At 40.9% G+C, this 21,097-nt stretch overlaps 1 protein-coding gene across 1 annotated transcript in view; it reads left to right on the forward strand.

Moving 5' to 3' along the window:
* Nucleotides 1-21,097, forward strand: part of PRSS55 (serine protease 55) — a 104,224-nt gene that overhangs the window by 68,808 nt on the left and 14,319 nt on the right. The gene's annotated exons all lie outside the window — the stretch shown is intronic.

Below are 21,097 nucleotides of genomic sequence, written 5' to 3' on the forward strand. Positions count from 1 at the left end.
TCTCAAAAAATAAATAAAATCTTTAAAAAGAAAAAGAAAACAAATGAATGTGTAAAAAATTAAGTTTGGCGGGGCACCTGGGTGGCTTAGTTGTTAAGCATCTGCCTTCAGCTCAGGTCATGATCCCAAGATCCTGGGATCGAGCCCCTCATTGGGCTCCCTGCTCGATGGGAAGCCTGCTTCTCCCTCTCCCACTCCACATGCTTGTGTTCCCTTTCTTGCTATTTCTCTCTCTGGCATATAAATAAAATCTTTAAAAAAAAATTAACTTTGACACCGGCAGGCTTTCAGCTGATGGGTGTTGGCCTGCTATGAAGAAATAAACAATCTATGGTCTAATAGACAAAAGCCATTTTGGGGCCATTTATATACCAGGAGGTCACTAAACAGGGGACTAGACTCAAGCTTATGACCCATGGCTGGAGCCAAGCACTTCTGGATGTCCTCTTCCTGCAACAATCATACTGAAGGAACAAAGAGAAGCAAACAGAAGCATGCCAGACAGAACCAGGAAAAAAGCCCTTTCCTTCTGCAGTATCTGTGTAGTATCTTCTACTGAGGATAATTTTGTTTTTCAGATTAAGATATAACTGACATAGAACAGTGTGAAAGTTTAAGATGGACTGTTGATTTGATACACTTATATATTGCAAAATGATTACCACACATAGCATTAACTGACATCTCCACCACATCCCATTATTACCTTTTCTTTTTTGTAGTGAGAACATTTAAGATCTACTCTCTTAGCAACATTCAAGTATATACTACAGTACTATTAACTATAATCACCATGTATTACATTAGGTTCCCAGAATTTATTCATCTTCTAACTGAAAATTTGTATCCTTTGACCAACCTCTCCCCATTTCTCCCACCCATAGATAACCACCACTCTACTCTCTGTTTCTATGAGTTTGTTGTTGTTGTTTTCAGATTCCAAATATAAGTGAGATCACACAGTATTTGTCATTCTCTGTCTGACTTATTTCACTCAGCGTAATGCCCTCAAGGTCCATTCATGTTGTTGCAGATGGCAGGATTTCCTTCTTTGCTATGACTGAATAATATTCATGTATTTATCACATCTTTATTCATTCATCCATTGACAGACACTTAGGTCGTTTCCATATCTTGGCTATTGTGAATAATGCTGAAATGAATGTGAGAATACAGACAACTCTTTGAGATCCTGTTTTCCTTTCCTTTGAATATACACCCAGAAGTGGGACTGCAGGATCATATAATAATTCTATTCTCAATTTTTTAACGAAACCTCATTCTGTTTTCCAAATTGGTTGCACCAATTTACATTCCCACCAACAGTGCACAGGAGTTCCCCTTTTTCTACACCCTTGCCAATACTTGTTATCTCTTGTCTTTTTGATAAAAGCTATTCTAGCAGGGGTGAGGTGATATCTCCTTGTGGTTTTGATTTGCATTTTCCTGATGATTAGTGATGTCAGTGTATCTGTTCATGTTTCACCTATCTGTTGGTCATTGTATGTCTTCTTTGGGAAAATATCTATTCAGTTCCTCTGTCCATTTTTTTAATCAAAAGAAAGTTTTGGCTATTAAATTATGTGAGTTCTTTATATATTTTGGATATTAAGCCTTTATCAGATATATGATTTGCAAATACTTTCTCCCATTCAGTAGGTTGCCTTTTAGTTTGTTGACTTTTTCTTTTGTGCAGAACTTTTTAGTTTGATATAGTTCCCCTTATTAATTTTTCCTTTTATTGCTTGTGTTTTTGGTGTCACAACCAAAAAATTGTTGCCAATAACAATGTCAAGAAATTTTTTCCTTTGTTTCTCCTAGGAGTTTTTTTTTTTTAAGATTTTATTTTTATTTATTTATTTATTTGAGAGAGAGAATGAGATAGAGAGCATGAGAGGAGGGAGCTTCAGAGAGAGAAGCAGATTCCCTGCCGAGCAGGGAGCCCAATGCGGAACTCGATCCTGGGACTCCAGGATCATGACCTGAGCCGAAGGCAGTCGCTTAACCAACTGAGCCACCCAGGCACCCTCTCCTAGGAGTTTTATGGTTTTAGTTTTTATGTTTAAGTCTTTTATCCATTTCAAGTTAATTTTGATGTGTGGTGTAGGATAGGGGTCCCATTTCATTCATGTGACTAACCAGTTTTCCAGAACCACTTATTGAAGAGACTTTTTTCCCCATTGAGTATCCTTGGATCCCTGTCAAATATTAGTTGGCCATGTATGTGAGGGTTTATTTCTGGGCTGTCAATTTGTTTCCATTGGTCTTTGTGTCTGATTTTATTCCCTATAGCTTTGTGTGATGCCTCCAGGTTTGTTCTTCCTCAGAATTACTATGGCTATTCAGAGAATTTGGTGATTCCATACAAATTTTAAGTTTTTTTTCTTCTATTTCTGAGAAAGGTGTTGTTGGAATTTTGATAGAGTTTGTGTTGATGCCATAGATGGTTTTGAGTAGTATTTACAATTTAACGATATTAATTCTGATCCATAAACATGGGATATTTTTCCATTTGTTTGTGTTTTCTTGATTTTTTTTAAATCAAAGTCATAGTTTTCAGTGTAGAGATCTTTCGTCTTTTGGGTAAATTTATTCCTATTTTTTGATGCTCTTGTGAATGGGATTATTTTCTTTATTTCATTCTCAGCTATAATGTTGTTAGTGTACAGAAATGCAACTGATTTCTGTATGTTGATCTTGTATCCTGCAACTTTACTGAGTTCATTGATTAGTTTTTTGGTGTAGTAAATGTATTTTCCATATAAAAAATTACATCATCTGCATACAAGACAATTTTCCTTTTTCCTTTTTCATTTGGATGCCTTTTATTTTATTTTCTTGATCAATTGCTCTGGCTAGGACTTCCAGTGCTTTGTTGAATAAGTGAGAATGGGCACCTTTGTCTTGTTCCTGGCCTTAGAGGAAAAGCTTTCAATTTTTTTCCATTGAGTATAATGTCGGCTGTGGGTTTGTCATATATGGCTTTTATTATGTTGAAGTATGTTCCTTCTATACCCAATATGTTGAGCATTTTTATCATGAAAAGCTAATGTATTTTGTCAAATGCTATTTCTGCATTTATTGAAATGATCATGTGATTTTTATCTTTCATTCAGTTAATGTGGTGTGCCACATGTATTGATCTGTGAACCATCCTTTAATCCTAGGGGTGAATACCACTTGATCATGGTTTATGATTCTTTTAATGTGCTATTGAATTTGGTTTGCTAATACTTTGTTGAGAATTTGTATATCTATATTCACCAGGAATATTGGTCAGTAGTTTTTTTCTGTTATAGCATCCTTATCTGGCTTTGGTATCAGAGTATGCTGGCCTTGTGAAATGAGTTTGGAAATGTTCCTTCCTCTTCTGTTTTTTGGAAGAGTTTGAAAGGCTTGACATTAATTCCTTAAATGTTTGGTAGAATGAGCCATTGAAACTGTCAGGTCTTATCCTTCTCTGTACTGGTTGGCTTTTGATTACTGATTCAATCTTCTTACTCATTATTGGTCTGCTCAGATTTTCTATTTCTTCATGATTCAGTTTGGTAGGTTGTATGTCCTAGGAATATATCCATTTCTTCTAGGTTATCTAATCTGTTGCCACACAATTTTTATGAGCCTGTGTATCTTTGTAGCGTAAGTTGTAATGTCTTTTTTCATTTCCAATTTTATTTATTTGAGTTTTCATTCTTTTTTCTTCTTAGTTTAGCTAAAGATTTGTAAATTTTGTTTATCTTTTTTAAAAACTGACATTTAGTTTTGTTGACACTTTGTATTGTTTTTCTGATTTATATTTTATTTATCTCCACTCTGATCTTTATTATTTCCTTCCTTCTGCTAACCGTGGGCTTAATTTTTTCTTTTTCAAGTTCCCTAAAGTATAAATATAGGTTGTTTATTTGAGATCATTCTAATTTCTTAATATATGCATTTATCACTATAAACTTTCTTCTCAATTGCTTTTGCTCCATCACATAATTTTTGATATATTGCATTTCCATTTTCATTTGTTTTGAGATATTTGTAAAATGTCTCTTTTGATTTCTTCTTTGACCCATTGGTTGTTCAGAAGTGTGTTGTTTAGTTTCCACATACTTGTAGATTTTCCAGCTTTCCTCTTCTTCATTTCTAACTTCATTCCATTGTGGTCAGAAAAGGTAATTGATATGATTTCAATGTTCTTCAAACTTCTAAGATTTGTTTTGTGCCATATTGTACAATCTATCCTCGAGAATGTTACCTGTGTACTCCCGAAGAATATTCTGCTGATTTGATAGAATGGTCTATACATGTTTATTAAGTTCATTTGTTCTGGATTATGATTCAATTCCAATATTTCTTTTGATTTTGTCTGGATGTTCTACCATTGTTGACAGTGGGGTAGTGAAATCTCCTACTATTATTATATTTTTTCTATTTCTCTCTTCATATCCATTAGGTTTTGTTTAATATATTCCAGTGCTGTAATGTTGGGTGCATATATATTTACTATTGTTATATATTCTTGATGTATTGACTTTTTAATCATTATATAATGACCTGAATCTCTTGTTATCTTTTTTAGCATAAAGTCTACTTTGTCTGATGTAAGTATGGCTACATTCACTTTCCTTTTGTTTTCCACTTGCATGAAATATCTTTTTCCATCCCTTTACATTGAGCCTAGGTGGGTCTTTAGAGCTAAAATGAGTTTCCTGTAGGCAGCATGTAGTTGGGTCTTTTTTTTTTTTTAACCCTCCAGAATATTCTGTGCCTTTCTATTGGTGAATTCAATTCATTTATATTTAGAGTGACTATTGATATGTAAAGACATACTTCTGCCATCATATCATTTGTCTTCTAGTTGTTTTGTATCTCCATTGTTTCTTTTTCCCTCTTTTTCTGTCTACCTTTATAAAGTGGTCATTTTCCATGGTGATTTACTCAGTCTCCCCTTTTATGTTTTGTGGCTCTACTCTAGGTTTTTAGTTTGTGGTTACCATGTGGCTTACATAAAACATCTCATATATAAAATAGTCCTTTTTATGCTGATAGCATCTAATCTTCATTTGCCTATAAAAGTTCCACCCTAATATTGCCATTTTACAGATAAGGAAACAAATACAGAGATATTTAGTAACTTATTCTGAGACCACATAACAAATATGTGAAGGAAATGTAATTAGTTGCTGTCAGTCTAACTTCAGAGCTCATTATGCTACAGGTCTGCTTGTGTTTATAATCTGGGATGAAAAGGTCCTTCTAGCACATCAAATAAAAATATTGATGAATTTTTTACATAAATTTAAATTTTTTACATTTGGTCTAAAATAGAGTTTTAAGAGTGTTAAAGAATTAGGAGAAAAGATTTAGCAGCACACATAAGACACGAAGGGCTAATGTCATTAAAATTAAAAAAGGTCCTGCAAACCAGTTTACCACACCCATTCAAATGGAAAAATAAGAAAGTTATAAGAACAGGTAACTCTCAAAAGGATAAATGGAAAATGTTACAACTAAGGAAAATGCTACAAATAAGGGGGTAAAGATTGGTCTTGTGGCCAGAAACATTTCAGAAATACCAGATTAAATGAAATTAAACTATTTTCTTTACAGTGAGATTTCTCCAAACCTTTAATATGTGAATATTCACTGTGACTCTACAGAAAAAGTATGAAATAGAGCATTTCTAAAATCTTATCTAACCATGAGGACTTTTTCTTTTTCTGTGCAGCTTCTAACAGGACACGGATTTTACGGAACATACTTGAAAATGCTGCATTAATTCATTTGCTCCTATAATAGTCCTATAACTTTTCCCACTTTATGAGATTGCATAATCTAATACACGTAGTCTGAATTAATAAGGCCCTTATTCCACCACAACTCTGCTACTTGTCCCAGAGTGTTGGGCCCAGAAAGATCCTTAATACATTTACAAAGAAGGGAGTGAGACTGGAGAAGCAGAGGCAATTGCTAAACTGTTGTTCCAAGTCCCTGTATTTCCAGAACTCGGGTCCAGACCCTGGAGGATCATTTTATTTTTTATTTTTATTTTTTTTTTAAAGATTTTATTTATTTATTTGAGAGAGGGAATGAGAGACAGACAGCAGGAGAGGGAGGAGTGTCAGAGGGAGAAGCAGACTCCCTACCGAGCAGGGAGCCCGATGCGGGACTCGATCCCGGGACTTCAGGATCATGACCTGAGCTGAAGGCAGTCGCTTAACCAACTGAGCCACCCAGGCGCCCATGGAGGATCATTTTAAAAGGCATGTTCACTAGCCCAAAACATCTACTTTGATTAATCAGTTGTGATCTCTTCATTTCCTGGGCCATTTGCTCTAACTCAGCACCCCCTCAGGACTCTAAATCAAATCTACAGGAACCAGGTAAGAGGTTGAAGGCCTCTCTCCATCCTCTGCTCTGGGTTAGCCTGGCACAGACCTGGATCTTCCAGGGCATGTCCCTTGAGCACCATAAGCAGTGGAATTAGAAGCTGGAGCATCCTCTTTTCATTCCAGTCCAGAATTGCCCAACCTATGCCTCTAGCCAAAGCTGATAAAGTGCCAACTGCCACTGCTTCAGTTGGGGCCATCACAAATGCATGGCAGAGCTGGTCTTAGGTGACATCACAGTAAGCCCAGGGTTAGGGAGGATACAGGGGATGCAAGGCAGCCTGGCTTAATGAGTCTGTGTGCCTAATCCTTCCCTGTATTCCCTCCACAGTGGGGAATAAAGGGACACCGTCTTAAACAAACTTTTGTCTGCACATTCCCTTCCCACTTTTGACTCTGAGCCTCTTGTGAAGCCATGTATTCTATCATGTGCTTTGGCATCAAAAAGCTATGGGTCTTTGGGTGAGTTTTCATATTTTTTATCTCAAAGCCTGCTATGACTTTTTAGAAGATTGAACTTTATTGTGAGGTTAATGGGGAGAATGGTAAAATGAAAATGGGTCATATAGTCACATATGCATGAAAAGATTACTCTGAGTGTTACACAGGGATTATTTTAGAGAGGATTAACTAGAAAAGAGAATATAATTTAGGAAGTTGCTCCAGAAATGCAGATGAAAGATGATGGTGGCCTAAGTAGTAAAGAGGTGGGTATATTAGTTTGCCAAGGCTACCATAACAATGTACCACATACTGGGTGGCTTAAACAACAGAAATTTCTCAGTTCTGGAGGCTGGGAAGTCCAAGATCAAGGTGTCAACGGGGTTGGTTTCCTTCTGAGGGCCATAATGGAAGGATCTGTTCCAGGCCTCTCTGGCTGGTGTGCAGATGGTCATCCTCTTGTTGCCTCTTCACTACGGTCTTCTCTCTGTGCACATGCACTCCCGGTGTCTCTTCCTCTGTTTTTTAAATTTAATTTAATTTTAGTTGCAGTATAGTTAACATACAAGTGTTATATTAGTTTCAGGTGTACAACATAGTGACTCAACAATTCCATACATCACCCAGTGCTCATCTCAAGAGCACTCCTTAATCTCCATCACTTATTTCACTTATCCCCCCACCCACCTCCCCTCTGGTAACCATCTTCTTCTTTTTATAAGAACACCAGTTATATTGGATTAAGGCCTTATTTTAACTTAATCATCTCTTTAAAGACCTTATCTTCAAATATGATTGCATTCTGAGGTACTGGGGGCTGGGATATGAACATATGAATTTTAAGAGGGACACAATTCATCCCATAATAGTTGAGTTACCAAGAAACAGATGTAATTGAGAGATAACCAAAGAGGTTGAATATAAAAGTAATGTGATTGATGAGCTATATAGGATGAGCAGTCAGATACAAGTACAGATCTGAAAGTTTGGGGCGGAAGTATAAATTGGAAAGTTATCAGCCTATTTAAGTCATGGGAATGGATAAGATTGTTCATTGAGAAGGTTTGGAGAGAGAAGCAAAGAAGGCCTAGGACTGAGCCCAGAATAACTGCCAACATTTATGGTCCTATAGAGGAAGCAGAGCTGGAAATGGAAGCTAGCAATTGCCAGAAGTACTGTAGGAAAATAAGAGGGTGTTGGTGTGTAAAATGGGACTAGAATGTTCCAAAGAGGAGCAATGTCTTCTAATTAAAGATAATCCCTCCCCGTGTCCTCTGAACCTCTCAATCCTCCCACAGCCTCGGCAATATAATACTATCAATTACTTGCTCCCTCCCTAGTCCTCATGCTCTTTTTCTCTTCCACATCTTTCTCATCAGCATTTAAATGTGCTTAAGTCATCAAATCTTCTAAATAAACAAGTCTCAAAAGGCTCTCCCCCTACTCTGACTTACTCTTTAGCCACCACCCTATCTCCTCTCATTTATAACTCTTTGTAAAGAATTCAAAGAATGACTGTATAGAAGACTGAATGAAGTGCTAACTGCTGACAATAGCTGTTATCTGTAAGTAAAGACTCCTGTTTTCTCCTCTGTTCTCGCAACAGTTCTGACATCAGATGTGTGGGTTTTTCCACACCAAGCACTTCTCCAACTCTTAGTGGACATTGAATGGTAGTCCTACAGTTTAACTCAATTCTGACACTAACTACATGGAGTAAGTGCAGACCCCACAGGTTAAGGGTTCAGTCCCACAAAATTGCACCCACTTCAGATGCCAATCACAAATCCAGGTTGTCACTTACACTTCTGACTGACCTGCTATAAATCAGGAGTTCCCACAACCCCTCCTCAGTTTCCATGATTTGCTAGAAGAGGTCATAGAACTCAGTGAGCTTTACTCACTATTTCTGATTTATTATAAAGAATACAACTCAGGGACAACCAAATGGAAAAGATACATAGAATAAGGTATAGGGAAGGGACAAGGGACATGGAGTTCTCTTGCCCTCTCTAGGTGCACCACCCTTCCAGCACCTTCATGTGTGCACCAACCCATATACTCTCTGAACCCCTTCAGTTAGGGTTTTTATGTTGACTTCATTATGTAGGCTTGATTGACTAAACCACTGGCCACTGGTGGTTAATTCAGCCTCCAGCCCTTCTCCCCGTAGACATCAGGTCTGGGGCTGGAAATTCCAACCCTCTAGTCACAAAATTGGTTCCCCAGGCAACCAGCCCCCTAGCCCAAGGGTTTTTTCAAAAGTCACCTCATTAACATAAACTCAGATGTGGTTGAAAAAGGCTTGTTACTGATAACAGGAGACACTCCTTTCATCTTTATCACCTCAGAACTATTTTAGGGCTCAGGACAAGAACCATATATTAACACATAAGAAATTACAAAGATTTTAAGGGCTCTGGCCAGGAATCCAGATGAAGACTACAATATATGTTTCTTATTATATCACAAGATTACAATAATATTCCCCAGTTACCTACAAGTCTCGCTAGCTACCTATAAGGCTTCCCAGTTACCTGCAAGCCTTGCTCCCTTCTTCCTTCAGGTCTCTTCTGTCCCCTTGTCAGTTGGACCTCCCAATCACTCTATTAAAAACAGCACCTGCTATCTTCTTTAACCTGCACTCACTATACTCTTTCTCTACTTTATTTTTCCATAGCATTTACTATCATCTAATAAAGTCCATATCTTCAGGATTTATTTAACTTCTGTCTCTTCTACTATAATAATCTTTGCGAGGGCAAGGACATTTATTATTTATTCCTATATCCCTAGTTTTTAGAAAATTTCCTGGTACATATTAGGCACTTAATAAATAGTTGGAATGAATGAATGAATGCCTTGAGAAGAAAAGGCTGGCCTCCCCCTCAAGGTAGAGATTGACGCGTGAATGTTGGTGAGGTATGCTCTGCCCTGATGAGTTGTACTATCTTGAGAAAGTCAAGGTTTATGTTTCTTTTCCCCTCATGAGTTTTTCAAAAGGATAAGCCAAAGTAATTTGAGAATTAACTGTGGTTATATGTCTAAAAGCCTAATGTAGACTAGTATGGTCTTTGGAGCTGGGCAGACCTGGGTTTGGATCCTGGCATGATATTCACAGTATTAGTCAGGGTTCTTCAGGGAAACAGAACCAATAGGCTATTATATATCATATATGTAATGACTTATTATTATAAGGAATTGGCTTATACAATTATGGAGGCTGACAAGTCCCATTATCTGCCATCTGCAAACTGGAGACCCAAGAAAGCCAGTCATGTAGTTTGAAGGCCTGAATGCCAGAAAGCCAATGGTGTAATTCCAGTCTAAGTCCAAATACCTGAAAAACAAGAGAACCAGTGATAGAAGTTCTAGTCCAAGTCTAAAGGCTTAAGATCCAGAAGGCTAATGGTGAAGTCGGAGGGCAGAAGACTGATGTCCCAGGTCAAGTAGTCAGGCAGGGAGAGCAAATGTTCTCTTCCCCCAACTTTTCGTTTTATTTAGGCCTTCAATGGATTGGAGAATGTCCACCCACGTTGGGACGGGCCATCTGCTTTACTCTTTCTACAAATTCAAATGCTAATCTCATCTGGAAACACCCTTACAGACACACTCAGAAATAATGTTTAATATCTGGGCACTCCATAATCCAGTCAAGTTGATATAAAATTAACCTCCTCACTCAGTAACCTGTGATTCTGGTCTGGTTCCTTAACTTGTCCTAGGCTGCTTTCTTCACCATGAAATGAGGAAAGAAGATAACTTGGTCTAGTTTTGTAGGGTTGTTCTGCAGATTATATGTGATGGCAAATGCAACACCTTGGCATGCAGGAAGCCATCAGAACAAGCCAGTGCCCTGTCCTTCTGGTGCACTAGGCGCCTCACTCAGAATCCAAGAGGGTTAGACATGAAGATGATCTCAGAGCCTGTGTATACTTGAGACAATGATCATGATCTGCCACTGATTGACTGCATATTTGGTGATTAAACTTGTAAAATGGGCTCCAGAACATTATTGCATTATCATAGCAAGTATGTTTTGGATGCATTACTATGTAGCAGTCCCTGTATTGTGGACTGCATGTTTGTATCTCCCTCAAAATTCATTTGTTGAGGGGCACCCGGGTGGCTCAGTCGTTAAGTGTCTGCCTTCGGCTCAGGTCATGATTCCAGGGTCCTGGGATCGAGCCCCACATCGGGCTCCTTGCTCCATGGGGAGCCTGCTTCTCCCACTCGCCTTGCTTGTGTTCCCTCTCTCACTGTGTCTCTCTCTGTCAAAAAATAAATAAAATCTTTTTAAAAAATTCATTTGTTGAAACCTAATTTCAGTGTGATAGGATTTGGAGGTGGGCCTTTGAAAAGTAATTGATCATGAGAGCGGAGCCCTCACAAATAGGATTTGTGCCCTTATAATAAGAGATAGGAAGAGATCTCTCATCCATGTGAAGACCCACTAAGAAAGCAGCTGTTTGAAAACCAGGAAGAGAGCCCTGTCCAAGAACCAACCATCCTGGCACCCTGAGTTTGGAGAGTTTGGATATCCAACTTCTAGAACTATGAGAAATAAATGTCTGTTTTTTAAGTCACCCGGTGTAGGGCACAGTTGGCCCTTGAACACCACAGGTTTTGACTGCACAATCCACTTATACACAGATTTTTTTCAATAAATATATTGGAAAATTGTTTGGAGATTTGCAACAATTGGAAAAACAGACAGATTGCATAGCCTAGGGATACCAAAAAAATTAAGAAAAAATTTAGTGGAGTGCCTGAATGGCTCAGTTGGTTGAGCGTCCCACTCTTGGTTTTGGCTCAGGTAGTGATCTCATGGGTCATGGGATCCAGCCTTGTGTCAGGCTCTGCTCTTGGCGTGGGGTCTGCTTCAAGATTCTCTCCCTCTGTCCCTCCCCACACACATGTGCACTCACACATGTGTGTGTGCGCTCTCTCTCTAAAATAAATAAATGAATCTTTAGAAGAAAAAAAACATTTGGTGTGCCATAAATGCATATAATATATGTATATACTAGACTATTATATCATTTACTGCCATAAAATACACACAAATCTATTACAAAAGGTTAACATTTATCAAAACTTACGCACACACAAAATTTACAGACTGTACATGAAGTCATTCATGGTCAGGAGAAATATAAGCAAATGTAAAGATGCAGTATTAAATCATGACTGTAAAAAATTAACTGTAGTGTATACTGTATTACTGTAATACTTTCATAGCCATCTTCTGTTGCTATTGCAGTGAACTCCAGTGTTGGGAATATCCACTTCAAATGCTGTGATGACAATCATTTCCATGTAAGCAGCTGGTCTTTCCAGTAAATTGTGTATTGCAATTAAAAAGTAATCTCTCAAGTTCTTGTGTATTTTTCATTGTGTTTAGTGCAATACTGTAAACCTTGAATAACACTATGAGCCCATACAAAGTGCTACTAGTGATGCTGAAAGTGCTTCCAAGAAGCAGAAAAAAGTCATGACATTACAAGAAAAAGTTTAATTCCTTCATATGTACTATAGACTGAGGTCTGCCACTGTGGTTGCCCACCATTTCAAGGTAAATGAATCCAGCATAGGATCATTGTTAAAAAAAAAAAAAAGGAAATCCGTGAAGTCATCACTGCAGCTATGCCAGCAGGTACAAAAACCTTGGACTTTTTGCAAAATGCCTTTTTATCTCATATTGAAAATGCAGCTTTTATATGGGTGCAGGATTGCTATAAAAAAGGCGTACCTCTAGAGTCTAATACGACTTGAGAAAAAGCAAAGTCATTATATAACAACTTCAAGCAAAAGGAAGGTGAAAGATCTAAAGCTGGAGAATTTAACACCAACAAAGGATGGCTTGATGATTTTATAAAGAGGTTTGGTTTAAAAAATGTCAAGATAACAGGAGAAGCAGCTTTTGGTGACCAAGAGGCAGCAGATGAGTTCCCAAATGCCATTGAGAAAATCACTGATGAGAAAAGATACCTACCTGATCAGATTTTTTTCATGCAAATGAAAAAAATTTGGGGGGTGGAGCCACGGAGGACATTAGTAAGGAAGAAGAGCGAGCACCAGTATTTAAGACAGGGAGGGATAGGCTAGCTCTACTGTTTTATGCCAGTGTTGGGTTTATAATGAGGACTTCCCTTATCTATAAAGCTACTAACCCCGGAGTCTTAAAGGCGAAAGATAAACACTAGCTGCCAGTCTTTTGGTTGTACAACAAGAAGGCTTAGACAATAAGAACCCTTTTTCTGGATTGGTTCCATTGATGCTTTATCCCTGAAGTCAGGAAGTACTTGTCGGTAAGGGGCTGCCTTTTATTTATGTATTTATTTATTTATTTTTAAAGATTTTATTTATTTGACGAGAGAGAGAGTACAAGCGGGGGGAGTGGCAAGCAGAAGGAGAGGGAGAAGCAGGCTCCCCACTGAGCAGGGAGCCCGATGTGGGGCTCGATCCCAGGACCCTGGGATCATGACCTAAGCCGAAGGCAGACACTTAACCAATTGAGCCACCCAGGTGCCCCAGGGGCTGCCTTTTAAAGAAATGCCATTTGATACTGGAAATGTTCCTGGCCACACAGAGCCCCATGAGTTCAACACCAAAGGTATTGCCCCCAAACACAATGTCTCTAATTCAGCCTCTAGATCAGGCGATCATAAGGGCTTTTAAGACTCATTATACATGACAGTCTATGTAAAGCTTTGCCAATGCAATGGAAGAGAACCCTGACAGAACATCATGAAAGTCTGGGACGATTACACCATAAAAGATGCCATCGTTGTTGTAAGAAAAGCCATGAAAGCCATCAAGCCTGAAACAATAAACAAATTCCTCATAATTGGAGAAACTGCATATCAGCCTATTATCACAGGTAAGTGGTTAAAAAAAAAACTGTAACAATGTTAGTAATACTGTATTGTGAATATGTAATACTACATGCCATAAAAATTTTACAATTCACTCATTAGTGTATAAGCGAGGATACCATGAAGCAATCATATCAATTACACTAGGCTACCACAAAGCAATCATATTGCTGCTTTAATTCATAGATCATTATACCTGTAAAAAACATGAATTTCTTTTTCACTTTCTCTTTTCATTTTTTCCATCTAGTGTTAGTAATATGTATAATACCTACAGTGTTTGTATCATATAAGACTATTGATGTAAATACTGACAGACAATTCATCTTGTAAACAGATGATGTAAACTTATGGTATTAATAAATACAATACAGTACTGTAAATATATTTTCTCTTCCTTATGATTTTCTTAGTAACATTTTCTTTCTCTAGCTTATTTTATTGTAAGAATACAGTGTATAACATATATAGCATACAAAATATGTATTAATCAACTGTTTATGTTACTGGTAAGGCTTTCAGTGAACAGTAGGTTATTAGTAGTTAAGTTTTTGGAGAGTCAAAGTTATATGTGGATTTTAGCTGCAAGGAGTGGGGTTGGTGTCTCTAACCCCCATGTTGTTCAAGGGTCAACTGAATTTGTTACAGCTGTCAGAAGTGACTAAGATGCATTGTGACCACAGCCTGATCCTCATGTCAACCCTAAAAGGTAGCTCCTATTATACTCTGTGTAGAAATAAGCAAAACTCTGAGAGGTGAAATAACATGCCCATGATCCTTTATAGAAGTATTGGAAGCAGGATTTGAAGCTAAATATGTCCGGCTTCAGAAATCATCTCTAGTACAACATGCAAACCACCTACTAAATAATACAGTACAATATAAATGGATACACAAGTTTTAGGGGCAGCAAGTCTCTGCAGGAAAGTCAAAGAGGAGACCAGATGCATCCTCCGAACTCTCTGACTACATCATTACTTGGTGAGGTGCTTGTAACCATAAGGTCATAGTCCAGCAATAACAATGGGTTTTGTCTGATTGTCTGGTAACAGCTGCCTAAATGGCCATATTGTGGCCACTTCTTGGCTCAGCAGAAAGGAGTTATGATCAATTGGCCGCATCTGTCATGAAAGCTGGGGGCTGGGGGTGGTGGTGGGTGGAGCATGGCAGTCCTACCAGACATTTGCCTCCCTGAGCTAGGTGACTTGCCCATGCTTGTATGGATGAGTACGTTCCCCACAGTTGCTGTTCAGCAAACTGCTGTAAATGGGGAAATCATGAAGTTCTAGCCAGACCTTTCCCAACTGTAAAGGCACTGAAGAATGCAATGGGTAATACAACTGCTGTGTTTGAACAAGTACAATGCATGGACTGCGATCAAAACACAGCTTTATTTGTGTCCCTCACTATTTTTTTAAACTCCATTCACTAGGGATGATTTGTCCTGCCCAGATAAAAAAGCTCCAGGTACACCTTTTGGTTGTTCAGAGATAATAGTCCTACAGGCACTTGAGTCCCAAACCCAGTTTCCATGTAGGCATTAGAATATCTAAACTCTTGTCATACTCCAGAGGCTGAAATCTGACTCTGTTAAATCTCCCTTTCCCAGTCTGGGTCTATTCAGGGACAGGGGCCTTTTCTCACCTCTGGTTCTGCTCATCTTCCCCCACCTTGAGCTGCCCTTTCACTCCTGGCAGAGATCAAAGTTGAGGAGAGGGTGCAGATAAAGGTGAGGTAGCCCAAACATCAGCTTCCTGACCTCTGGGCCTAGAAGTCATTTTCTGCTGACTTTTAGGGTGTTGTTTTCATGGGCTCTTCTGTGGTTCCCTGCTGGCCTCCTTTCTCCTGCAGCTCCCAAGCCTGGTAGCACATCCCCAGCCTCTTTCCTCTGGGGTCCTCTTGCCCGCTCTGGGAAGCCCTATGGATGGATCCTCAGACACCCCCGACTGGCCCTCTCCTCTGTGCAGCCCACACTGCAGAAACTGGGGGGTCAGCAGTCCCTGTACAGTACTGTCCCAGACCCTAAGTGGTTGGCCAGACACTCTCTTGCTCTCCAGATTTCCCACATAGAGTCAGACTCCAGCCCCAGCTTCCCAGGGACCCCAGGAAGCTCTCTATCCTAAGCGTGACTGACATTTCTCAAAGTGGTCCAGGATGCTCTCCACTGGAATCATCTGGAAGCAGCTATTAAAATGCTTAGATCTGGCTCTCTTCCCCTCCAATCCACTGGATCAGCATCTGAAGGGAGAAGCCTGGAAATCACCCCCCGGTTACCAGAGAAAATACAGAACTCCAGATACATTAGGATTCAGATAAAAAATGAATATATATATATATTTGGTGTATGTATGTTCCAAACATTGCAAGGGGTACACACATATTAGAAATATAGTTGTTCTTTACCTGAAATTCAAAATTAAGTGGGCATCCTGTATTTTTCTTTGATAAATCTGGCAACCTTAATCTGCACTGAACAAGCTCCCCAGGCTGCACAGCAAAGTTAGAGATCTATTGGTCAGGACTGTGGTAAATAAAGTCACCATGATAATGCCACCCTGGGGGCCTCTGAAGCATCAGTCAGGCAGCAGTCCCTGGGCAACCTATGTAATCATGTGCCTTCTTTCCTTTTTGGATTTCTCTAGATTCCTTATAGAGCACTGAAGTTTCTCTTCACACCTGAGCCCCCGTGTTTGCCCAATTCCAGGGGGAGGGAGTCCTGCTGTAGTCTATGGGACTGGTGCCCTCTGGAGATGGGGCTGTGCACAGTAGTTCTGTCCCTATCCATCTCTCCCCTCCATTGGTTCAGGTATTTTGCAATCTGCTGCTATTGTAAAGAAGCTTGGCACACAAAATAAATAAATAAATAAAAATTAAAAAAATAATAATGCTGGGCAGTGAATGAGTATTTCACAGGACATAGGGCCCAGTTGTGTTAACAGAAGGGATAATAGACCCAGAAGGAAATGGACCATCCTAGAGGAGCGCTGTGCTTTTGTCCAGATACTTCTGTAGAAAATGAGCGGCAGTTTAGTGTGGGGGTTTGCCCATTATCTCTGCCTCCCCACAAGTGAGATTAGCGGGCATCCTCCTTTCTCCCAATCAGACCTAGGGCCCAGGCTCCTCCTCCTCGCCACACCCCACCCACCCAGAACCTGAGCAAAGGGCAAAGCGACCAGCATTCAGCAGCGGTGAGAGTAGCAGGTCCAGGGGAGGAGAGAGCTGAGTCTAAAGGAAGAGCAGAAGGAAAGCCCGGAGCTCTCTGGTGGTAAGACTAGCGCTCGGTGACCCAGTATGCTTTGGTATTTTTACCCATATTCCAGTAAAGAAAAAAAGGGTTAGCCCTTCATCAGTCCTCCTCTGGAGGAGGCAGATTACATATTATTCAGAAGAGGTGGGGATCGTGCCGTCCCATGACCACATAACAGGCCCTGGCCCAACCTTCATAGTGGACCCCAGGGTGCTGAGGAGCAGCTATCTGCAGGGGTCCATGGGATAAGAGAAGGAGTAAGTCACCTGTCCTGGAATTTCTCCTCTCAAGAAGTAGCTGGAGCCACACCATTGGTATAGTAAAGAGGGGCCATCACCTGAGTAACATAATCTTGTTTTGAGCTTCACAACGATTTTACTGGTGGACCTTATTATTCCTTTTCTGCAGGTAAGAAAACCCTGGGAGCTAGGCTGGGCAGAGTAGACACTCTGGTCTGGAAAATTAACTGTGGTCACTTTGGGAACTGAAAAGAGTGTGATTCACTTCCAACCACTGGGCCTGGCCAGTGGCCACGAAGGCAGTACTGAGGATGCTTGGGTAGAGTCCACCCAAGTCAGTGTGCTTAAAGTATGGGAAAAAATAGTAAGGTCCAAATCTCGTGACTGAGCTGCTGACATAAGGAGAAGCCATGGACAGGCATTTCCACCTTGGAGTCTGATCTTCCCATCTATGAGTGGACAGGGGCCTATCTGGAGATTTGGGGGCCATGTATAATCAACCCAGAAAGGTAGCTGCAAGGATGGTCACCTGCTGGGCTGTGCATGAGGGGAAGCCAGGGTCTCTGAATCCAGCCTGGGAGGTTGGGGCAGCAGCCCAAGATCAGAGGCCTGAGCAGAAAACTATGAGGGCAAATGTACTGGGTAGGGTGGTAGTGCTAGGAGAGGCCTCTGGGCCTCCTGGATCTCCTCCCCAGTCTATAGGTCCAGCCTGGCAACCCTTCCCTTAGGCCTTATGCACAAATTCACAGAGAACCCCTAACATGACAGGCCTTGTGAAAGAGGAGGCATTTGAGCCTTAAAATACGTGGGAGTGACAGGGGCCAAAAGCAAGGTGCCCATCAAGGACTCGGTGAGGGATGCGTCCTGCCCAGATCAGTGGGAGGGGAAGTTAAGACCAGATACCTTCAAGGATGCGATCCCTCTGAGCAACCATCTTAGAAACAAAATGGCAAGAAGAGAAGCCTGTATGACCTAAGTTTTCAAACCCAAAGCCCATTGTGACATCATCAGCCAGGGACTGGCTATAAGAAGGGAGGCTCAGTCAGCCTCATTTCCCTCAGCCTTGGCCTCCATCACCTCCTAGGCCAACAGCAAAGCCAAGGGCCATGCTCCTGTTATCAATTCTGCTGCTCACGTCCCAAGCCAAGGGCGTACATGTTGGTATGTAGGCTCCTCTCCCAGTGGCCAGAGCAGCTCTCCCAGGTGGGGCTGGGCATGACAATGGCCCTGCTCACATCACTTTCATCCAGTCGGTGGTTAGCATTAAGGGCTAAGGGAGAGATGTGGTTACTGAGCTCATTAATTAGCTAATTGGTCAGTAAGAGGCTGGCTCAGAAGAACACAAGAGCAGTAGCTTCAGGTTTCCCCACATACCCCCCTCAAAAATACTTCCCTTTCTTCTCCTGTCTTCCCCAGTCCAAAGTTCAACCAGTCTGACCTTAAGTTTCAGTTTTGAAATCCTAAACTTTATCTCTGAATGAGTAATGGAGTGCCTAGAAGCAAGTGCCCAGAATGAGCTGAACATCAGACCTCCAAATCAGAGGAAGAAAAGCGTGGGGGTCAGGAGCATGACAGAGCTCCGGGGAACTGCAGGTGCAGAGCAGAAGCCTAGCTGGGCACAAGCACATGTGTGCACAGAGGCGGAAGTCCAGGGCCTTCTGTTCTCAATGGGCAGCTCCTCAAGGTTGGTTCCCTGATGGGTTCTCTCTCTAAGGGGTGGCTGAGGTTACAGGGAAGCTGGGTTACTTAGCTGCTCTCATGGGTCAGGTAATTCCCCACATTTAATTTCCATCCTACCACAGTGGGGTCTCCGCTCTCAGCCCCATGCATGCGTGAGGAACTCTGAGCCTTATGAAGGTTGAAGATTTGTCCCAAGTCACACAGCAGGGAAGCGGAAGAGCTGGGATTTTGCATCCATCTGACTCCAGGGCCTGCATTTCCCTTTCCACACACTACCCCATGAAAAGAACACAGCCTATTCACCTGGCATCCCTCACTCTGGCCTGGGCGTTGGCTGAAATGTGAGTCAGGGGTGGTGTGTGGTGTCAGGAGAGAATCAGCAGAATGCGTCCCTCTCCAGTGTTTACAATGGCTGTAGATTCTCACCCATTTCAGCATTGCCTCCATCACTGCTCAGGGGTTTTGTGCTCTAGTATTAATTGACAAGTCTACACGATTCTACACTGGTGTTCTCAGGACAAAGGAGAATGGTGCCCAGCTGACAGCCCCATGAAGCCTTTGGTGCAAGATGATATGAGAAATTCTGACAGCTAATGTGGCTTGAGGATTTACTCTGTGCCAAGCACTGTGTTGGACACCTCAATGCCCATTATCTCATTTAATCTGTAAAACATCTGTTTTATAGGGTAGGTCCATTTTAGGAATGAAGAAAGGGAGGGTAAGCAAGGATAAGTGGTTTTCCCCAATGCTTACTGAAATCATTCAGTCAGTAAGCAACAGAGCCAGGATTCGGATTTGGGCTGTGGGACCCCAGAGCCCACCCTCTTAGCAAATGCCATATTCTGCTTCTCAGAGATGTCACACTATTGGTACCCATAGTAGTCATCCATCATTTGATCAAGCTTCAAGCTCATTATCACTCTTAGTATCATGACACATTTCCTCCCACACGCATCAGGCCAGCTTGTTAACATGATTGAAACCATACATTCATATATGATTTTTTATCCTGACCTCATAGCATTATTATGAAGATTAAGTAAATTGGTCTTTGTAGAATGTTTGTAACAATGTATGACACATAGTAAGCACTCTGTGTTTGGTAAATAAAAGAGGAAGTGCAGATCCAAAAGTTCTGAAAAGAGTCTTTATAGATTACTGACAGCTGAAGGCCTTTGACACAAATTGCTAAATTTTCACTATAGTTGTATGTTTTTTTTAAGCAAAACATGTCCACTACTGGGTCACTCCAACCTACACTACAAAATCCTCAAAACCTTTATTAAGTGAAAAGTTGGACAAGTGGCATCAAGAAAGAGACAAGAGAAGACCTTAGGTTCTTTAGAGTCAAACTCATTCCTTGTTCGGGAACACAAGGCGACAGTCAAGTCAACCACCATAAATGGAGTGGCTCCTCCTCGCGGAGGCAAGGCGCTGGACCTGTACTCTATCCAGAGGCGAATTTCTCTTCTCTGCACGAGCAGCCACAACCTTTGCTCTCAGTGTCTCAGGGCATGGAGTTGCTCTGCCTGGAACAGAATATTCTAACCTAGAAGGGCTCAGGCTCAGGGCTTGCAGGAGGTCCATGCCCTTTCTGGGCCACCTTTTTGGTTCCCTGCATGTGTGTTTCCTATAGCTGCTGTAACAAACCACCACAAGCTTAAACAACACCCATTTCTCATCTTACATTTCTGTAGGATAAAATCAGCACAGGTCTCACTGAGCAAAGATCAAGCTATCAGCAGGACTTTGTTCCTGATCTGAGGCTCTAGGGGAGAATCTTTTGCCTTGCCTTTTCTAGCTTCTACAGGTCATCTGTATTGCTTGGCTGCTAGCCCCACCATCTTCAAAGCCAGCAGGATGCACCTCTGCATACCTTTCTTCCATAGTCACATCTCTCTCCTGCTTCCTTTCACCATGTTAAGGACCCTTGTAACTCTACTGGGCCCACTCACATTATTCAGGATAATCTCCCCATTTTAAAGTCAGCAGATTAGCAAATTTAATTCCATCTCTCAAGTCCCCCTTTCTCTGAAAGGTAACATAGTTATAAGTTCCAGGGCACGGTCCATTAGGACATGGACATCTATTGGGGGAGGGGGCATTATTCTGCCTAACACTCCAGAGATGGCTCTGGACACATATTTTCCTCTGATTTCTCTTAGACTAAGCAGGAAACAAGCTCAGTGAAGTGACTTGTTTGAGATCACAACGCTGGAGAGGGGACAGAGCCAA

This window comes from Mirounga leonina, unplaced genomic scaffold (assembly GCF_011800145.1).
Source record: "Mirounga leonina isolate KUSES-001 unplaced genomic scaffold, KU_Mleo_1.0 Mir_176, whole genome shotgun sequence".
In the NCBI taxonomy this organism is placed as follows: domain Eukaryota; kingdom Metazoa; phylum Chordata; class Mammalia; order Carnivora; family Phocidae; genus Mirounga; species Mirounga leonina.